This window comes from Castor canadensis, chromosome 15 (assembly GCF_047511655.1).
Source record: "Castor canadensis chromosome 15, mCasCan1.hap1v2, whole genome shotgun sequence".
In the NCBI taxonomy this organism is placed as follows: domain Eukaryota; kingdom Metazoa; phylum Chordata; class Mammalia; order Rodentia; family Castoridae; genus Castor; species Castor canadensis.
The window spans coordinates 85,757,751-85,780,301 of NC_133400.1; positions in this window are offsets into that span (position 1 = coordinate 85,757,751).

Sequence of the window (22,551 nt, forward strand, 5' to 3'; positions counted from 1 at the left end):
AACTTGTGGTCTGGTCCTCATTACCTCTTTGATTTCTTCTGGTATCCTACCCTTCTTTCTGTGCTGTGGTTACACTGGAATCTGCAATAGGGACTACTATTCCCACAAGTGTCCACGTGGCTAATTCTAACTACCTTCAAATTTTGTTCAAATGTCACCTTGTTAAAATCACATCCCCTTTGGTATAAGAAATGTGTTATTAGAAACTGGAAGAAAGGTCATCCTTGTTATAAAATGGCAAAGAACTTGGCTGAGTTGTGTTCATGTCCCAGTGTTTTGTGAAAGAATATCTTACAAGCAATGAAATAGGATTTTCAGGCAGAATAGGTAGAAGAAATATCTCAGCAAAGTGCTGAGGGCATGACATGAGTTTGACTGCTTGTAATAATAATGAAAGAAGGGAGAAATGAATTACTTCAAAGAGAAGTATAATTTATGAATTTGAAAAATTCCTAGTCTGGCCATGTCACTAAGAATAAAAAAACATATTCAAGAAAGAATATAGACCATGCTAGTCTGATAATAACCCTATAATGTAGGAGGATCTTTGAGTGTAGGCAGTTGATTTTGATAAGTATGTGAACAAAAACTTTAGGTTCCTTAAAAATACTGTAAGGGTTGGGAATGTAGCTCAATGGTAGAGCTCTTGCTTAGCATGTGCAAGGCACTGGATTCAATCTACAGCACCACACACAAAAAATATGAATAACAACAATAAGAAAAAGCACTGTAGAATTTGGATTTTGGTGAAGTAACTGGTAAAAGCTACCACTTTAGCAAGAGGACCATTGCCATATAGTAGAAGGTTTATAAACATTGTTTTTAGTGGAAAGAAGAATGTTTTTGTGCCGAATGAATTAGGTAAGTGATGTAGTTAAGGAGTTATCAATGTAAAGTGTTCAAGGTGTCCAAAGTAGGTTCTTTTTATTGCTTTTAATTAACGTGAGAGGGGAAATATAAGTTAAAATAAGGGTTTTAAACAAAAAGAATTCAGGATAGACTATAGAGGATTTTGTAAATGTTCAGATAACTAGTATTGCAACATGGCTTCTGATTAAAAATGAAAACTGGGGAACAGTCAAAAAACATGATTAAATGATATAACAGCGTGATTATAAAAATGTTGTTAAGATCTGAGAATGTTAAAGATGTGCCTCAGAATACCATTTAGTCATACAGCCTCTGTATAAAGATGATGGCTGCCTCATTTTTATACTCCCCCCCAAAAAAATTCTCTATAAAGATTGAAGCCATTTTTCTGCCAGGTAATATTGGTAGAAGTTGAAGACAAAGAAAAACTCATCTAGAAAAGATCTGTAGGTTTGGTATTTGGTCCTGGAAGGAAAGAATTATTAGTTATTAGAAGAATCAGAATTAAATTGCTTTGAAGGAGTAGCTGATACTATTTTGTGATACAAATAGTCCTTCAATATGCTACAACAACTTTTGGAAAGAGTTTTACCTTCTTTTTAAAAACTCATCAATTTTACTCTTTAGTATTTATCCAACAAAAAATAAAAACAATGGTGTTACAAGTACTTACTTGATCAAGAACATTTAGACAGTTTAATTTAAAGTTCTCCCAAATTGGAAACAACTCAAATGTCTATGAACAGATGAATGACAAACTAACTTTATTATACCCAGAGAATAAAATAGTACTCAGCAATAAAAAGAAACTGCTGTTGAACAACATGGTTAAATCTGTAAAGCAACATGTTTAATGTTTCATAAAAGAAGCCAGACACAAAAGGGCCCTGCTGTGGTTTGCATGTGTACCCCACAAGTTCATAGGATGGAGACATAACTGTCTTATGCAAAAGTGTTGAAGAAGGGACATTTAAGAAGTAATTGGGTCATGAGGGTTCTGCCCTCATAAACGTATTAATACCATTATGACTGGAGTGGGTTAATTATTGTAGTGTTGGGATCCTGGTGAAAGGGAAGAGTTTGGCCCTTTTGTATTCTCTCTTCTGCCCTGTGATGCCTTCAACTGTGCTGTAATGTAGCAAGAAGGCCCTTGCCAAGTAGCACTTCTTCCTGAAATGTAAGAAATAAATTTCCTCTTTTGTTCAAATTCAAAGACATTTTATAATACATACTCCAGATGCCATTAGTATTACTTGATGTATATCGATGCCTGATGAAAGGATATATACATTTTCCATCTCTATTCAAAGAAGCATTATTATTATTCAAATCTCAATTTTAAACCACCATACAGTTAATTTCTGTATTAAATCAACAATTTTAAAAGTTGCTTTTGTTATATTAAAATGCCAGAAATAGAACACATGTGTGTGGGGTATGTGTGTGTGTGGGGGGGTGTGGGATTAAGCCCAGAGTCTTAAATTTGCTAGACAAGTGTTTTACCACTTGAGCAACACCACAAGCCCCTTTTGTTTGCATTTTCTTTTTGAGATAGTGCCTCACTAACTTGGCCAAAATTTGCTTTGAACCACGATCTTCCAGCCTCAGCCTCCCAAGTAGCTGGAATTATAGGCATACATTACTTTTAAATTAACATATGTTAATTGTACATATTAATGGAGTTCCGTGTGATAGTTCAACACATGCATGCAGTGCTTTTCTTTATAAATTACCTATCCCACCTGTATTATCCTGTTACCACAACAGAAAACAGACTAAGAAAAGTATGTATTGTTTGATTTTTATTGACATGAAATCTAGGGCTGAAAAACAGGCAGATCAATGTTTGCCCACTGTCAAGAATATATATCTTTCCCAATTCATCAAAAGAATAATTTAAATGGATATATTTTATTGTATATAAATTAAAATCCAACAGAGTGGATTTAAAAAGCTAAAGATATAATTTGTAGCTTTACCACTTGGTCTGTGTATAATCTTGAGGAATTTACTGGGCTTTTGTAAACCCTGGAAAATATAAATAATAGTAGCATCTATTCGTTGGGTTATTATGGATTAACACATACAACATACATATTTCTGGTATGTGTTAAGAAAATAAATATTATCTATTGCATACTTAAGGGGCTTCAATACTTTCTGAAAGCTGTTAAGAGGGAAAAAAAACTTCCATTAGTTCATACTAGCTGTTAAATGTTTAAAGAGCTCTTATTGGGAAGTCAATAGCATCAGTATAAGAGGCCATGGGCCAAACAAGTGGGAGGCATATTCTGACTCAAGTAGCACAATTTCAGACTAAGAGTTGTCCCTAATCAGAGAGTGTGGACTCATTAGTTGTGAGCTTACTGTTACTGTAGGTGTTGAAGCAATCCTGAATGGCACATCTCCAGGATATCAGAGCACAGTGGCACTCAAACTACTCAGCAGGGTCCTAGAGATCCTATACGTAGAGGAGTTTATGAGAAAGAAGAATATTACATTTGCTCCCCACTCTGTTTCAGTCAGAATAACTCAACTCTTTTCTATTTAGTTGGTTTATCAAGAAATTTGTCTTTGAAAGAAGTGTTCTGCTATTAAAGTAAACATTTCAGTATCACTACTGCAGATGATATTATTGCACTTAGAGGAATTTAAAACTAAATAAACTATAGATTACTTCCTAGCCTAAGATGTTGCAATTATGTACCCAAATTTGTCCTGTACGATAAATGCAACACTCGCATTTGCAGTATGCAACACAGTAATTATAGAATAAAAATATAGAGCTGAAAGAACTCAGATTATGCAATAATCTTAAATGTGCCTTCTCTCAAGCTCATATAGCACGTGTCAAGTAAAGGCAGTTTCTATCTTTTGCAACTTTGAATTTCACTCTTACACAAAATGTATTCTGCTGCATTTAGTTTTCAATCTTAGCTTTTGGAGACTTTATTCAATCACTCAACAGTTTATTGAAGCAGAGTTCTGTCATCCAAAAGCAAAAGAGCAAAAAACTTTGGGTTATTTTGTAGAGTGCTGCTCCACATTAATAGAAGGATTTTGAAATGCCACAAGGGAAATTATTAGAAAGGAAGAAGAAAGTGCCAGAATAAGCTATCCTGGACATTATTATTTTAAGAGAAAATGTTTAGAGTCTTCCTAAACTTTTAGAAGAAAAATACAATTATTTATTTACATGTACACTATCTTTTTTAACATTTAAATATGCTTGAAATTTTCTTTTATTATTATTTTAAAAATTTTTTAAATTTTACCATTTTTACATTTACTCACACGTATATACGTTGTTTGGGCCACCTCACTCCCCACCCCGCCAAGGCTTCCAGGCAGAACCTGTTCTGCCCTCTTGTTCTCCAATTTTGTTGAAAACATAAGAGATAATAAGAAAAGACATATCATTTTTGCTAGTTTGAGATAAAGATAGCTATACAGAGAGATTCTTAGCATTGCTTCCATGCACCTGTGTATTACAACCCACATTGGTTCATCTCTACTAGACCTCTTCACTACTTTCTGGTCCCCTTCCAATGGTGGCTGTTTAAGATTACTATATTTGCTTCTCTACAGTGAGCACATCAACCACACTCGAATTTTATATTTTCTTCCCTTTCCCTATTCCTCCCGTGCCACAGGTACGTTTTCTTTAGCATATTAATGTTTATACCTAAAGTGCTATACAACTCCAGTTATATTTGGATACACACATTTTTATAGCTTTGTAAAATATTATTGTGAACATGAATAATTTGGAGTTTAAGGTTGTATCTTTTTCTTAATGTATTTGTATTCGACTCAATGTTTTATAAATCTGGGTACCTGAGAGGAACATGCCACCCCTCTAAACCATGAGAAGCTTGTTCCTAAGTAAAAATATTACCTGCTATTGTTTCTGGGACTGTGTAATGGTTACACAAGCTACAAGTTTTTTCCTCTAGTTCATCTGTCAATATGATGCTACATTCATTTTTTGATTTTAAGGTTTTTAAATCTTCAGGAGTGTATATTTATTCAAGCTTAGAGTATTTCAGTAGCTTTAAGTTCATTTTTCAAGCTGGTAACAGTTTATAACTCTAAATTTAGATTAAAATGATTCATTTGACAGGTTCAGTGTATTATGCAACACTTTTACAGATATTACAAGGCAACAAAAACTGATCAAAGAAGACAATTTGGCATGGTAAATCTTGCTTTTCTTTAACATCAAGAAGATTTTATGCCAATCTGGTCCTAGTATATCCATGTCAAATAACCATAAATGAAGGTAAACATCACATAGCTCAACAAAACATTTTTCTACATTCTTGAAGATGTTTTCATTACTTCCTGGTCTAATTCATTTATTTGACCAACATCACGGAGTTAATTTCAATTACCTTTTAATGAAAGGTAACTATTAATAGTACATGCAAGGACATTTTCAATATACCTCTCACAAAACAAAGAGTTCTGTCACTGCCATCAAAGTGTTTCCTTTTTGGCATTTAGCATTCTGAGAATAAAAATATGAATTTCTTTTTACCTAACCCTTCTATGGATCATATATAAATATATTTTGAATGAAAAATGATGTCAAATGATATCTCAGATCATTGAGTTCTGAGGTTTTCTGGATTCCTTCAAGGAAATATGTGGTTGCTTCTTGAATATCATTACATATCTATGCTAACCTTTAGGTTGGCTTGTTTGCTTTTTACCCTTTTGGATTGTAAAATAATGAACGGAAGACTGGTATGACTTTTATTATCTGTGTGAAGAAAATAAATGAAACCTCTAAGCACTTTGCACTTTGGCCCTAAAGAATGTGCTCTGGAATTTACAAAATATAATTAAGGAGATTAACAGAGAGAGAGACAATGAGATACATAAGTTTGTACAGACATAAGGCATTCAGTTTGCTTTACTTCACTTTAGTATATGCATTTACACACTTTTATGTTTTACTTTAGATATATTTTATTGATATAATTCAAAATTATGTCAGTATTTTTTATTCTGTGATAGACACTGGTATAGGAGTAAATGCTCTAGTAAGTTATGCTTTTGCCTGTACAGATATTAAAGTCTTGTGGTGATAACAGATTTGTTAATGATATGGGATTACCTGGTTTTGATTCTTTGCATTACCACCATTTTAAGTTATGGAGGTACATTTACACGTGAGTCTCCTCCTCTGGCTACTGTACATGTGCTGAGGTTTCTTAAAACTAGAGAGGGTTGCCAGTCACTGATGGAGAGAGAAGGAAGGAATATAAACTGACCACTCAATGAATTACCCAGGATCCTAATTTCTTCTACCTTTCCCGAATAAATCATTCCATGATTCCTTAGGGCCTTCACCAGTGGTTTGACTTGAAAGAAGAGGAAAAACAAAAACAAAAACAAAATCACTGTTATCCCATGGCAAATTTAGAATGACTAAATTTGAAAGTAGAAGTCAAAATAAATGGTGAGATCTCACTTTCCTGGCTATTCTGTGGCTTTATCGCATTTACTTTACAAGTAAAGCCATTATATCACTTGATGAGAATAGTTTCTTATTTCATCCCTGTGCTATTTCCTATGACTTCCAAACTACAAAAGCTTTGGCTGCCTAAAAGATATTATCTGATCCAATTGATAAAAATACTGAGGAATAAAATGTGACTTTGGCATCAAACAAATAACAACAATGAACTAAAAGATGCCAAAAGATATCATCGAATAAAGTTCTCTCCAGATGAGGTCTTAGTGAATCTCTGTTGCTGCTGAATCTCCTCCTCACTTATTGACCATGTCTGGAGAGATGCTATGGGGCTCTCCTCCTTTTTGCATCTAAAGCTCCATTATCTTAAAACTAAAAGCAAAGAAAAGCAATGCCTTCCATGTATTAGAAATGCCATTAGTATTAAGGGAAGCTGACTGGTTTGTACAGTGTTTTTCACTGAAGCTTATTTCTCTCTGTTCCCATAAAATATGACTTTATTAACCCCACTGTAGTAGTTTATTGAAAATAAAATCCATTAGGTACCTTTTACAGTCTTTTCTGTTGGTTATTTTAAAAATGTACTGGATTGAATGCAATTACTCATCCAATGACAAACAAAATATAATTTTAAAAAATATATCAAAGGGTTTTATTTCAGTGATTATAAGGAGAAAACAATATGCTCTGCTCTTATTATTTCTTTTGAATGAAAGCTGGCCAGTGAAACTCTGTGTTTATGATAGACATAGTACTTAATGACAATGTAAGATTTTAGATAAAGTGGAACTCAGAAATCTTGAGTGCAGTAGGGGGTGGGAGTAGTTCAGAAAAACATGCAGGCTAGATACCTCATTCTTACAGACATAGTAGCTGACCAGATGATTGGTTTCTGTATCCACTACAGGCCTGGTAAAGCTTTTGCCTGTGCCATCTTGTGTCTAAATGAACAAAAAGAGCACTGTTATGAATAGATGGTCTTCATTTCTACGGAAGTCATATAAAAAGGTACATGTAATTTTCATTTTCTCCTCTTTCTGAGGAGAACATAGGACAAGTATATTTTCATATGGGCCAATATTATGATGACACTATTGTTGCTAACAGAAATACACATTTACAAAGAGGTTGGTTTCCAACAGCAGAACTGTGAAGAAGAAAGATTGCTTAAATGCTTTGCTTAGTTCCACCTGCAGGTTTTCTTTGGCTACAGTAGTCCATTCTTTAATGTCCATTTTTCTATAAAACATCAATGTAATAAACAGAGAGAGACACAGTAAGAAATATCAAGTTTAACTGGGAATAACAGAAACTTATAATGTGGGAACCACAGTCATATCCGAGAAGGTTAGGGTAAGAGGCAGATTTAAAGATAAAAGAGAGAAGTATATACAATTTGTTTTGAACAAAGAATATTCCTTTTAAGATGCTTATCACAGTTGACATTTGTTAATTTGTGATGATAACATGTCATGCAAGTGTTCTTATGCATATGAATAGTTGTCCTTGTGACTCATGTAGAAAGCTGCACTTTGCAAAGTACTTGGAAAAAGTTCTTGTTATGAGCCAGGTATGGTGGCATATACCTTTAATCCCAGCACTCAGAAGGTGGAGACCAGATGATCACAAAGTTTAAGGCCAGTTTGGGTTACATAATAAGACCCTGTCTCAAAAACCCAAAGCTTGGGGATGTAGCTCAGTAGTAAAGCACTTTCCCAGCATAGGACTGGGCTGGCTTTGATCCAGTCCTTTGAAAAAATAATGTTCTTGTTACATGTACATAAAAAGGAACACTTCTACAGTTTTATTGGGACTGTAAATTGGTGCAACAACTATGGAAAGCAATATGGAGGTCCCTCCAAAAACTAAAAACAGAACTATCATATGATCCAGTGATACCACTCCTAGGAAAATATTCAAAAGAATGTACTTCAGGATATGATAAAACCAAGTGCACACCCATGTTCATTGCAGCACTGTTTACAATAACCAAGCTTTGGAAGCAGCCCAGATGCCCCACGACTGATGAATGGATTAAGAAAATGTGGTGTATATACACAATGAAGTTTTATTTGGCCATAAAGAGAAATGAAATTATAATATTCACAGGTAAATGGATGGAACTGGAGAACTTCATGTTAAGCAAAGTAAGCCAAGCTCAAAAAATCAAAGATCACATGTTTTCTCTCATATATGGAAGCTACACTTATAAGTTAAATGTATGTACAGAAACAAATATGATCATATATATCATATTTATGTAATGACAGAGAGACAAAATTGTATTAGTGAGTCTGTCTGAGGGTACTACAGGATTTGGGAGGGAGAAAGAAAATGATAGAGAATGAAAAATATTGAAACAACCCATCTATAAATGAATATAATATAATGCACTGTACTGTAAGCTGGTGAATATTAGGGGAGCATGGTGATAGAGAATAAGTAAATAACAAAGAGATGGGTTAATATGATAAAAGCATATGATATATACAAGACCTGAAGTACCAAGGTGAAACTGCTCTGGACTTTGTCTTCCTAAATTTGTCTTATTTTACTTAACATGAAGATCTCCATTTCCATCCATCTTCCTGAAAACCACATAATTTCATTCTCTTTTTATGTTTTAATAATACTGCATAGTGTATATATACTGCATTTTCTTTATCTATTCATCTATGACTAGGTATCGGGGCTGATTCCATAGCTTGGCTGTTGTGAATATTGCTGTAATAAACATTGCTGTGAAAGTATCTCTGATATTGATTCCTTTGGGTACATACACAGGAGTGGTATAGCTGAATCATATAGTAAACTATTTTTTGTGTTTCGAGAAACTTTGAAGGATCTTTACAATAAACATTATCATAGGCCCTCTCTTTTTAGCCTCCTGATTCTCTTTTCTTTGAGTTTGAACAAAGTGACCTCATCTTGATATTTATAATGTTCATAATATTAATATTGAATAATATTACTTGTCCATATTTCCAGATTTAGTATTCTGTGTTTCTAAATCTTTTTAACTGATTAGTAATGTCACTAAGGCAATAATGAGTATATTTATTGTCCTCAGAGTTCAAAGTTCAATTATTAGCCTCTGTCCTATATCACTCACAATCCTCACATTCAAAATAATTTACATTTAATGAATGCATACTACATGCATAGCACAGTCCTCTAAAAAGGATGTTATTTGCCTCCTTAAAAGATACTTTTATTTTAAACAATTTACTAGAAAATTTTCATTCATTGAATTTTCCCCAAAATTAACCTTGAAGGATGTTCTATCTTTAAACTCACTTTGACAAATATAAAAATTGCACTGAAAGGGAGATGGAAACTCAATTGCCATGATTTTGTTCACCATAGCTCACTCTGTGCTGCAATAAAAAAAACCATGCACATAGTTTGCATCAAATTGAGGGGAGTCTGAGATACAGAGTGGAATAACTTATCCAAAACCACTGGTGCAAAAATTCAAACACAGTCCTCATCAGTCACAAAGATGTGTCACCATAACAGCTATTATAGATATCACTAATATTCATTATTACAATCTCATTAGGCTACACATATTTAATTGGAAATTGATGTAGAGATTTTTTTAAAATATGGACATTGGGATCAGATAACCAAGTTTGTTCCTCTTATAATGACTAAGACATTTGATAATTCATTTAACATTTATGAGTCTCAATTAGCTAATTTATAAAAGAGGCTAATGATACTATATGTTTTGGAGAATTAATTTCAGAATTAAATAAGAAGTTATGTTAGACATTAGAATAATTAACAATGTGATGAATACTTGTTAACTTCTTTATTGCTCTAGCCAAAATATAAATACATTGGCAGCAGAGATAGCACAAGTAATTGCCACCAGACACACAAGATTTTCCAATAAAATTATATATAAAATATATGTACATATACATATACATACATGTACATAATTTGCATACATGTATGTATAATTTATAAACATGCACTCTAACATATATCTTCTATGTATTTCCAAGATATATTATCAATATATACTTTAAATTTCAAAGTCAATTAATGTGAAGACATAAAAGAAGTGCTTTTTAACAAGAAAAAACTAACAAGAGTTTCAAGATCAATTTTTTTTTCTACAATCAAGGAAAATATTTCAAGCAGGTTATAAGGTTGATTATTGTAAGATGACACTTGGGTGCAGACTTTCTATACACAAAAGTCACAGAATTGTCCTTAAATCATGTTTTAAAAAGCATAAATTTCTTTTGAGACTATGTAACTAAATCTGGCAATTTCTTAAATATTTCTCCTTTACTGGCCTTGCAGAAAAATAACATATTTAGTCTCTCAAACAGAAGAAGTTCAATGTCTTCTTAGACTCTTGTTCCATCTTAACATAAATTCACAGTTGCTACTAAAATACTTCATGTAGGAAGATTTTATATATATATATAATATATATAATATACTATATATAATGTATACTACTATATAATGTATAGTATCCTATATATGTAGTATATTATATATGTATAGATAGATAGATAGATAGATAGATAGATAGTAGTTATTTTTCCATCATTTGTAGCCATGGGAGTTGTTTTCTGTCATGGCCAGTATTTAAATCTGAGTTTATTTCCTCAAAAACTGGTATTTGTCTTATTTTCAACCAGCCATTAGTTATTTCAAACTCTTAAATCTATTGTGAATTAACACCAGAATTATGCTTTACAGATACAGGGAAAGAAATCCTTAACTGGAGCAGTCAGTATCTTGAGACTGTAAATCAACTGAGGCCTTTTGTCATCAATTATTTTGTATAATATCATTATGTAATGTCCCCAAAGCAACCATTGTTCTAATGTGAGGCATCTTTTTTTTTTAATTATCTTATATTAAAATACAAAGTTTCAAGTTTCAGGACTTAAGGTGTTTGATTTGAATTGAATTTTGTACAGGTGAGAGATAGGATCTAGATTCATGGTTGCATATGTGAATATCCAGTTTTCTTAGCACTATTTGTTGATGAGGCTGTCTTTTCTCCAATGTGTTTTGGCACCTTTGTAGAGAAACCAGATGGCTGTACGAGTTTGGGTTTATTTCTAGGTCTTCTATTCTGTTCTTTGGTCTATGTGTCTGTTCTTATGCAGATTGATTTGGCTATTTAAGTTCTATTGTACTTCCATATAAATTGTAGTGGATTTTTCTTTTTCTGTGAAGAGTGACATTGAAGTTTTGATGGAGATTACATTGAATCTGTACATTCCTTGCAGTAGAGCCATTGTCACAATTTTAATTCTACCAACTCATGAACATGGAAGGCTTTTCTATCTTCTACTGACTTCTTCAATTTCTTTCTTCTGTGTTTTATAGTTTTAATTGTAGAGGTCTTTCACATCCTTCATTAAGTTTACTCTGAGGTATTTTATTTTGGGGGTCCATTGTGAAGGAAAATGCCTTCCTAATTTTTTTTCTCTCAGCACATTAATTGTAGTAAACAATAGGTAATAAGTTTTGTATGTTAATCCTGTATCCTACAACTTTGCTGGAAGTGTTTATCAGATCTAAGAGGTCTTTTTAGTGAATTATTTGGGGTCTTTTAAGTATAGAATCATATCTGCAAATAGGGATAATTTGACTGCCTTCCCTGTTTTTGTTGCTTTTGTTTCTTTCTCCATACTTATTGCTAATTGTTATTTTGTTGTTTTTCTGTTGTGTCCTTATCTGGTTTTGGTATCAGGGTAATACTGGCTTTATAGAATGAGTTTAGTAGCATTCCTTCCCTTTCTTTGAGGAGCACTGGTGTTAGTTTTTTTAAAGTGTGTTAGTATTCAGAAGTGAATCCGTCAGGGCCTAGGCTTTTTCTGTTGGGAGACTATTATTGCATCAGTCTCACTGCTTATTATCTATCTACTAAAGTGGTTTGTATCTTGGTTCTATTTTGGAAGGTCATATATATCCAGAAGTTTATCCATTTCTTCTAGGTTTCTCAGCTTGTTGAAATATGTTTTAAAAGTATTACCTAATTATCCTCTGAATTTCATTGGTATTTATTGTTATATACCCCTTTCATCTCTAACTTTATTAATTTAGATCTTCCTTATTTTGGTCAATTTGGCTAAGGCAACCCTTAGCCAAGCTCATTTATCTTTTCAAAGAACCAACTCTTTGTTTCATTTATTCTTTGTATTACTCTTTTAGCCTCCATGTCATTAATTTCTGTCCAAATCTTTATTATTTTTTTCCCCATCTTCTGGTTTGGGCAGGTTTCTACAGTATAGTGATTATCACATTGGCCTAACACACCCATCTTCTGGTTTGTGTTTACCTTGTTCTTGCTTCCTAAGGCCTTGAGATTCATCAAGTTACTTCTTTGAGATCTCTCTGATCTTTCAATGTAGGCACTCAGCTACAAATGTTCCTCTTAACACTACCTTTGCTGTATCACACAAGATTTTATAGATGGTAATTCCATTTTTATTTGACTGTTGGATTTTTAAAATTTCGTCCTTGGTTTCTATAATAACTCAATGATAATTCAAAAGTGTGTTACTCAATCTCCATATATTTGTAGAGTTTCCGTAGTTTCTCTTGCTATTGATTTCTCATTTTATTACATTATGTTACAGGGAATTACTTTCTTTTGTGTTTGTTAAGACTCACCTATGGCCTAAAACGTGATCTATTTTAGAGAAAGCTCCTTGGGCTGTTGAGAAAAATATTTGTCATTTGTTGGTTGGAATACTCTATGGATGGCTGTTAACACCATTTCAAATGATTAACACCAGTTTGACTCTCAGATATCTTTATCGATTTTCATCTGAATGATTGATCTGCTGATGACAGTGAGGTGTTGAAGTAACTCACCCTTTTTGTATCTGGACTTATCTATCCCTTCAAGTTTAGTAATTTTTTTTTTTTTTATCTTTTTTTTTTTTTTTTTTTTATTCATATGTGCATACAAGGCTTGGTTTATTTCTCCCCCTGCCCCCACCCCCTCCCTTACCACCCACTCCGCCCCCTCTATCTCCCACCCACACCCTCAATACCCAGCAGAAACTATTTTGCCCTTATCTCTAATTTTGTTGTAGAGAGAGTATAAGCAATAATAGGAAGGAACAAGGGGTTTTGCTGGTTGAGGTAAGGATAGCTATACAGGGCATTGACTCACATTGATTTCCTGTGCGTGGGTGTTACCTTCTAGGTTAATTCTTTTTAATCTAACCTTTTCTCTAGTTCCTGGTCCCCTTTTCCTATTGGCCTCAGTTGCTTTAAGGTAATGCTTTAGTTTCTCTGCGTTAAGGGCAACAAATGCTAGCTAGTTTTTTAGGTGTCTTACCTATCCTCACCCCTCCCTTGTGTGCTCTCGCTTTTATCATGTGCTCATTGTCCAATCCCCTTGTTGTGTTTGCCCTTGATCTAATGTCCACATATGAGGGAGAACATACGATTTTTGGTCTTTTGAGCCAGGCTAACCTCACTCAGAATGATGTTCTCCAATTCCATCCATTTACCAGCGAATGATAACATTTCGTTCTTCTTCATGGCTGCATAAAATTCCATTGTGTATAGATACCACATTTTCTTAATCCATTCGTCTGTGCTGGGGCATCTTGGCTGTTTCCATAACTTGGCTATTGTGAATAGTGCCGCAATAAACATGGATGTGCAGGTGCCTCTGGAGTAACAGTCTTTTGGGTATATCCCCAAGAGTGGTATTGCTGGATCAAATGGTAGATCGATGTCCAGCTTTTTAAGTAGCCTCCAAATTTTTTTCCAGAGTGGTTGTACTAGTCTACATTCCCACCAACAGTGTAAGAGGGTTCCTTTTTCCCCGCATCCTCGCCAACACCTGTTGTTGGTGGTGTTGCTGATGATGGCTATTCTAACAGGGGTGAGGTGGAATCTTAGTGTGGTTTTAATTTGCATTTCCTTTATTGCTAGAGATGGTGAGCATTTTTTCATGTGTTTTCTGGCCATTTGAATTTCTTCTTTTGAGAAAGTTCTGTTTAGTTCACATGCCCATTTCTTTATTGGTTCATTAGTTTTGGGAGAATTTAGTTTTTTAAGTTCCCTGTATATTCTGGTTATCAGTCCTTTGTCTGATGTATAATTGGCAAATATTTTCTCCCACTCTGTGGGTGTTCTCTTCAGTTTAGAGACCATTTCTTTTGATGAACAGAAGCTTTTTAGTTTTATGAGGTCCCATTTATCTATGCTATCTCTTAGTTGCTGTGCTGCTGGGGTTTCATTGAGAAAGTTCTTACCTATACCTACTAACTCCAGAGTATTTCCTACTCTTTCTTGTATCAACTTAAGAGTTTGGGGTCTGATATTAAGATCCTTGATCCATTTTGAGTTAATCTTGGTATAGGGTGATATACATGGATCTAGTTTCAGTTTTTTGCAGACTGCTAACCAGTTTTCCCAGCAGTTTTTATTGAAGAGGCTGCTATTTCTCCATCGTATATTTTTAGCTCCTTTGTCAAAGATAAGTTGCTCATAGTTGTGTGGCTTCATATCTGGATCCTCTATTCTGTTCCACTGGTCTTCATGTCTGTTTTTGTGCCAGTACCATGCTGTTTTTATTGTTATTGCTTTGTAATATAGTTTGAAGTCAGGTATTGTGATACCTCCTGCATTGTTCTTTTGACTGAGTATTGTCTTGGCTATTCGTGGCCTCTTGTGTTTCCATATAAATTTAACAGTAGATTTTTCAATCTCTTTGATGAATGTCATTGGAATTTTGATGGGAATTGCATTAAACATGTAGATAACTTTTGGGAGTATAGACATTTTTACTATGTTGATTCTACCAATCCATGAGCATGGGAAATCTCTCCACTTTCTATAGTCTTCCTCAATCTCTTTCTTCAGAAGTTTATAGTTTTCCTTGTAGAGGTCTTTCACATCTTTTGTTAGGTTTACACCTAGGTATTTGATTTTTTTTGAGGCTATTGTAAATGGAATTGTTTTCATACATTCTTTTTCCATTTGCTCATTGTTAGTGTATAGAAATGCTAATGATTTTTCTATGTTGATTTTATATCCTGCTACTTTGCTATAGCTATTGATGATGTCTAGAAGCTTCTGAGTAGAGTTTTTTGGGTCTTTAAGGTATAGGATCATGTCGTCTGCAAATAGGGATATTTTGACAGTTTCTTTACCTATTTGTATTCCTTTTATTCCTTCTTCTTGCCTAATTGCTCTGGCTAGGAATTCCAGTACTATGTTGAATAGGAGTGGAGATAGTGGGCATCCTTGTCTGGTTCCTGATTTTAGAGGGAATGGTTTTAATTTTTCTCCGTTAAGTATAATGCTGGCTGTAGGTTTGTCATATATAGCTTTTATAATGTTGAGGAACTTTCCTTCTATTCCTAGTTTTTTTAGAGCTTTTATCATGAAATGATGTTGGATCTTATCAAAGGCTTTTTCTGCATCTATTGAGATGATCAAGTGGTTTTTGTCTTTGCTTCTGTTAATGTGGTTTATTACGTTGATTGATTTTCGTATGTTGAACCACCCCTGCATCCCTGGGATGAAGCCTACCTGGTTGTGGTGAATAATCTTTTTGATGTGTTGCTGAATTCGGTTTGCCATTATTTTGTTGAGGATTTTTGCATCAATGTTCATTTAGGAGATTGGCCTATAGTTCTCCTTTTTGGAGGTGTCTTTGCCTGGTTTTGGGATAAGTGTAATACTGGCTTCATAAAATGTGTTTGGCAGTTTTCCTTCCCTTTCTATTTCATGGAACAGTTTAAGGAGGGTTGGTATCAGTTCTTCTTTAAAGGTCTGATAGAATTCAGCAGAGAATCCATCAGGTCCTGGACTTTTCTTTTTGGGGAGACTCTTGATTGCTGCTTCAATTTCATTTTGTGTTACAGGTCTATTCAGGTGATTAATTTCCTCTTGGTTCAGTTTTGGATGATCATATGTATCTAGAAATCTGTCCATTTCTTTTAGATTTTCAAATTTATTTGAATATAGGTTCTCAAAGTAGTCTCTGATGATTTCCTGGACTTCCATGGTGTTTGTTGTTATCTCCCCTTTTGCATTCCTGATTCTACTAATTTGGGTTTTTTCTCTCCTCATTTTAGTCAGGTTTGCCAGGGGTCTATTGATCTTGTTTATTTTTTCAAAGAACCAACTTTTTGTTTCATTAATTCTTTGTATGGTTTTTTTGGTTTCTATTTCGTTGATTTCAGCTCTTATTTTTATTATTTCTCTCCTTCTATTTGTTTTGGGATTTGCTTGTTCTTGTTTTTCTAGGAGTTTGAGATGTATCATTAGGTCATTGATTTGGGATCTTTCAATCTTTTTAATATATGCACTCATGGCTATAAACTTTCCTCTCAAGACTGCCTTAGCTGTGTCCCATAGGTTCCGGTAGGTTGTGTTTTCATTTTCATTGACTTCTAGGAACTTTTTAATTTCCTCTTTTATTGCATCGATGATCCATTCTTCATTAAGTAATGAGTTATTTAGTTTCCAGCTGTTTGCATGTTTTTTGTCTTTACTTTTGTTGTTGAGTTCTACTTTTACTGCATTGTGGTCAGATAGTATGCATGGTATTATTTCTATTTTCTTATATTTGCTGAGGCTTGCTTTGTGCCCTAGGATATGATCTATTTTGGAGAAGGTTCCATGGGCTGCTGAGAAGAATGTATATTGTGTAGAGGTTGGATGAAATGTTCTGTAGACATCTACTAGGTCCAGTTGGTCTATTGCATATTTTAGATCTTGGATTTCTTTATTGAGTTTTTGTTTGGATGACCTATCTATTGATGATAATGGAGTGTTAAAGTCTCCCACAACCACTGTGTTGGCGTTTATATATGCTTTTAGGTCTTTCAGGGTATGTTTGATGAAATTGGGTGCGTTGACATTGGGTGCGTACAGATTGATGATTATTATTTCCTTTTGGTCTATTTCCCCTTTTATTAGTATGGAATGTCCTTCTTTATCTCGTTTGATCAATGTAGGTTTGAAGTCTACTTTGTCAGAGATAAGTATTGCTACTCCTGCTTGTTTTCGGGGGCCATTGGCTTGGTAAATCTTCTTCCAGCCTTTCATCCTAAGCATATGCTTATTTCTGTCGGTGAGATGAGTCTCCTGTAAGCAACAAATTGTTGGATCTTCTTTTTTAATCCATTTTGTCAAACGGTGTCTTTTGATGGGTGAATTAAGTCCATTAACATTAAGTGTTAGTACTGATAGGTATGTGGTGATTCCTGCCATTTAGTTATCTTAGTTGTTTGAGGGTTTGATTGTGTGTACCTAACTTGATGTTACTCTCTACTGTCTTGCTTTTTCTTATCCTGTGGTTTGGTGCTGCCTGCCTTTTCATGGTTAAGTTGGGTGTCACTTTCTGTGTGCAGGATCCCTTGCAGAATCTTTTGTAATGGTGGCTTTGTGGTCACATATTGTTTTAGTTTCTGCTTATCATGGAAGACTTTTATTGCTCCATCTATTTTGAATGATAGCTTTGCTGGGTAGAGTATCCTGGGGTTGAAGTTATTTTCATTCAGTGCCCGGAAGATCTCACCCCACGCTCTTCTTGCTTTTAATGTTTCTGTTGAGAAGTCTGCTGTGATTTTGATGGGTTTACCTTTGTATGTTACTTGTTTTTTCTGTCTTGCAGCCTTCAATATTCTTTCCTTAGTTTCTGAACTTGTTGTTTTAATGATGATATGTCGTGGAGTAGTTCTATTTTGATCTGGTCTGTTTGGTGTCCTGGAGGCCTCTTGCATTTGTATGGGAATATCTTTCTCTAGATTTGGGAAATTTTCCGTTATTATTTTGTTGAATATATTACGCATTCCCTTGGCTTGCACCTCTTCTCCTTCTTCGATGCCCATGATTCTCAAGTTTGGTCTTTTGATGGAGTCAGTGAGTTCTTGCATTTTCTTTTCACAGGTCTTGAGTTGTTTAATTAATAGTTCTTCAGTTTTTCCTTTAATTACCATTTCATCTTCAAGTTCTGAGATTCTGTCTTCTGTTTGTTCTATTCTGCTGGATTGGCCTTCCGTTTTGTTTTGCAGTTCTGTTTCGTTCTTTTTTCTGAGGTTTTCCATATCCTGGCTGTTTTCTTCTTTATTGTTGTCTATTTTTGTCCTGAGTTCATTTATCCATTTATTCATTGTGTTCTCTCTTTCACTTTGGTGTTTATACAGTGCTTCTATGGTTTCCTTTATTTCTTCTTTTGCTTTTTCAAATTCTCTATTTTTATTGTCTTGGAATTTCTTGAGTGTCTCCTGTACATTTTGGTTGACCCTATCCAGTATCATCTCTATAAAATTCTCATTGAGTACTTGTAGTATGTCTTCTTTTAAATTATTCTTGTAGGCTTCATTGGGTCCTTTGGCATAGTTTATCTTCATTTTGTTGGAGTCTGGCTCTGAGTTTCTGTTCTCTTCATTCCCCTCTGGTTCCTGTACTAATTTTTTGCTGTGGGGAAACTGGTTTCCTTGTTTTTTTTGTCTTCCTGTCATTGTCCTTGGTGTTGTTACTGTCCCTGTACTGTGTGTAATTAAGTATTTTCTAGCTTGTAATAATAACAATGGTAATATTGAGAATGGAAGAGTGAGCTGAGATGGAAAGCAAGAAGTTAAAGAGAAGGGGAAAACAAATATACAGACAAGAGGGAGAAAGCAGAACAAGGTATCAGACAAGAGAGTTTCAAAGGTATAAACAGGGAGTGTTAGTGTACTAATCGACAGTAAGCTGGTCCGCGTCTTCCCACGCCGTATGGGCGCCGGCCACTGGCGGCCCCGGGGGCCTCCTCGGTTCTCCGTTTAACGTGAAGTGGAGATTCTCTGCGCCGGCTGGAGGTGTGGAGGAGTCAAAATTATGCCTTTTCTCGGTGATTATGCCTGCAAAGTGTGTCTCCAGCGTCTCTCCAAGATTTCACTATAGGAGGGTCGCTTTCTGCTTCCTACCTCTAGCCGCCATCTTGGAATTCTCAAGTTTAGTAATTTTTGTAATAAAATTGGGTGCGCTGGTGTTTGCAGAATATACATTTACAACTGTTATATTTTTAATGGATTTTTCTATATATTAAGTTAGTGACCTTCTTGGCAGAACAAGACCTGCCTGGAACTAAGCGGGGTAGGGGAAGAGTGGGGGGTGGGGAGGGTGGAGAAATGACCCAAACAATGTATGCACATGTGAATAAATGAAAAAACACCCTAAGTTAGTGACCTTCTTTATATCTTTTAATTTTGGCTTGAAGTCTACTTTGTTAGATATGAATACAGCTATACCTGCTTGCTTTCAACATCTGTTTAGTTAGTATATCATTTTGTATCCTTTCATGTGTGTTTTTTAATCATCTTTTTTATTATGATATATTCATTATACAGGAGGGGATTCATAATGACAATTCTACAATTCTGATTAGGCTTATACTGGACATTAGTTACATTGACAACATCATCTGTTCCCTAACATCTTTCCAGCCCCACTTAAAACAATTGCAAGAGGTTTCTTTTCCCATGAGATATGATTCTTGTAAACAAGAAGCAGCTGGATCTTCTTTGTAATCCAATCAGCCAGTGTATGTCTTTTAATTAAAGAGTTGTAAGTCCATGGATATTATTGAGAAAAGGTTTCTTATTTCTGTGATTTTTTTCAAGTTGATTTGAGCATTGTTTTTTCTTTTCTTATTCATTTCAGGATTTTGATGGTTTGCTGAACTGAACATGTTTGTGTTCTTGTTCTTATAAGTTCATATATTCCTCTCAAAATTTATTATTTCCTGAGTTCTTTATGTTTGTGATTGTCTTTTTTGTTCCTCTGTGTGTAGTATTTCTTAATTATCTTCTGCAGTGAAGGCTCAGTGGACATGTATTGCCTTATGCTTATCTTGGAAAGTCCTCTATTTCTCTGTTGGTTTTGAATGATAACGTTGCTGGATATATTAAATTTGATTGGCAGTTATTTTCTTTCAGAGCTGAGCTTGAATCAGCTCTGGAACCACTGGTCGCCAGTGGCTCATGCTTGTAATCCTAGTTACTCAGGAGGAAGAGATCAGGAGGGTCACAGTTCTAAGCCAGCCTGGGCAAATAGTTCATGAGCACCTCTCTTAAAAAACCCATCACAAAAATGGGCTGGTGGAGTGGTTCAAGGTGTAGGCTATGAGTTCAAACCCTCGTACTGAAAAAAAAAAGAAAAAATTAAAGAAAGAAATGTATTATTCCATGTTTTTGTGCCTTTTAAGGTTTCTGCTTAGAGGTCTGTTGTAATTCTGATGTTTGCTTATGTAGATAACTTGGTGTTTCTCTCTTTCAGCTTCTGATATCCTTAGTTTGTTCTCTACCATTGGCTTTTTAATATTTATTTTTACTTATAAAGTAGCATGAAGAGGTTCTTTTTGTTCATGTCTATTTGTTATTCTAAATATCTGCTATACTTGGATGTACCCATCTTTCCCAAGATTTGGAAAATTGTTTGCTGCAATTTCAAAGAATAGGCTTTCTATGTAGTTAGTTTGTATTCTTATCCCTATGGACTCTTAGGTTTAGTCTTGGTCACTTTCCACCATTGTTGAAATTTGTGGTCATGTTTACATTTTTTTCCTTTTGCTGTGTGAATGTAATATTTCCTCAACTGTACCTTCAATACTTAATAGTCATTTTTTTTTGAGGTACTGGGGCTTGAACTCAGGGCCTATACCTTGAGCTATTCCACCAGCCCATTTTTGTGAAGGGTTTTTTCGAGATAGGGTCTTGTGAACTATTTACCCAGTGCTGATTTCAAACCATGATCCTCCTGATCTCTGCCTCCTGAGTAGCTAGGATTACAGGTGTAAGCCACTGGAGCCTGGCGTCATTCTTCTTTTTGACACAGTCTCCTGGTGCTGCTTTCTACAGTGATTATTATTTGATTTGCTGAGTTTTTCACTTCAACATCCCCTTTTAATTTTTTTTAAACATCCTTTCTCTCTTTGCTAGATTTTTCGTCTATGGTGCTGACATCCTTATCAAGGTCTTGAATTGACTACCTTATTCATTTTTCTTTCTTTGAATTCTTTTTGAGGACCTTGATCACTTTCAAAACAAAATAAAATATTTCAAATATTTAATTATCTTTGAATTCAGTCATCAAGCCAGAGTTTTTTGATGACTTATATTACCTTGTTTTTTCATATTACATGTGTTTCGGCATTGCTGATTGTACATCTGTGCCAGTGGATAGCTCTTCCATACCACTCAGAGGAGGGAAAGTAGACAGCAGTAACAAAATCAGCAATTCAAAAATAAGCCAGATATTTAAACAGAGTAAAAACAATTGTAAACCTCAACTAATTCTCCCCCCAAAAAAAATTGTAGAAGAAAGGAACTAGAGTTCTTATAGGAAAAACCAGCAGTTTGCACATTATTAAATGTTTATGTATCAAATATTAATACAAAGAAAGGGGTGGGGAAAGGAAAAAAGAAGGAAAATAGGGAAAGGGAGAAAAAGTTTATGGAATGGGTATGTAAGAAATAATAGTGTGAGTCAAGCACAGTGGCTCAAGCCTATAATCCTAGCTACTTGTAAGGTGGAGATGGAGAGGATCATGATTCAAGGCCAGCCCAGGCAAAAAGTTTATGAGACCCCCATCTCAATCAATGGCTAGATGGAATGGAGCATGCCTGTCATCCCCAGCTATATGGAGAAGCAAAAATAGGATGATTGCAGTCCTGGCTAGCTTGGGTATAAAATGAAACCCTATTTCAAAAATAGCTAAAGCAAAAAGGACTGGGGTTGTGTGTGTTTGAAGTGGTGCTTGGCTAGCAAGTCTGAGGCCCTGAGATCAACTCCTAGTACTGCCAGTAAATAAATAAATAAATAAAGTGAGTCAGGTATTTCAGGAAGCCCCTTCTATGGAGTCTGATTGATGGGCAGGAAGGATACAGATCTTTTGTCTTAAATTTTATTTATGTATTCTGTCAGTTTGTGTGCCTCCCTAGGGAGCTTTCTTCTTTTGCTTGCAGCCACACTGGGGCTTAGTGCTCTATATTAGAATCCTTTGTTTCTTTCATACATCTAAAGTTTGGTATTTCTGGGTTTCCTTTGATCTCTGTCTAACTGGTGCCTTTCCTACATTTCTAAGCCACCTGTTTTTACTTGTAGCCACATATCTGAGGTTCTTGTCAAGATTTGTGGAGATACAGGGATGTGCTGGGTGTCTCTAATCTGCTATTTTCTCCTAATTTGGGCCA